Here is a 708-nt window from a genome sequence, read left to right as displayed (position 1 = left end):
TTGGCGAGCGGCCTTTATCGACTTCATCCAAGACCAACGGCTACCGGCGGGAATCGACGCCAAGAGCGCAGAAGCGGCACGCATCGCGAAGGAGCAAGGGCTTCGCCCTGGTCCAAAGGCAAGCTCTACAGGCGTGGCGCTCGGTCAGGAGTTCTCATTGAAGTGCGTCACGAAGGAGGACGGTCATGACATAATTGCGGGAGATTCACGAAGGCGTCTGCGGCAACCATGCGGCATCAAGAACGCTGGTTGGGAAAGCGTACAGGGCTGGTTTCTGGTGGCCCACCGCAGTCACCGACGCGGAGGATCTCGTGCGCAGGTGCCAAAATTGTCCAATTCTTCGGCAAACAGACACATGTTCCGGCCCATAGCCTCATCACTATACCGCCATCTTGGCCGTTTGCTTGTTGGAGTCTCGACATGATCGGGCCCTTCACGACGGCGCCAGGCGGTTTTACCCATGTGTTGGTGGCTATCGACAAGTTTACGAAGTGGATCGAGTACAAGCCAATCGCCAAGCTCACGCCAGATCGGGTTGTTGATTTCATCTCAGATATCTTGTACCGTTTTGGTTTCCCCAACACCATCATCACGGACTTGGGGTCAAATTTCACGGCCAACCAGTTCTGGGAATTCTGCGAGAATGCCTGCATCGAAGTTAAGTATGTCTCAGTTGCCCACCCGCGGGCCAACGGACAAGTCGAGCGG

This window comes from Panicum hallii, chromosome 7 (genome assembly GCF_002211085.1).
Source record: "Panicum hallii strain FIL2 chromosome 7, PHallii_v3.1, whole genome shotgun sequence".
Lineage (NCBI taxonomy): Eukaryota > Viridiplantae > Streptophyta > Magnoliopsida > Poales > Poaceae > Panicum > Panicum hallii.
The sequence above is the reverse complement of the archived record's forward strand: the minus strand, read 5'-3'. Positions refer to the sequence as shown.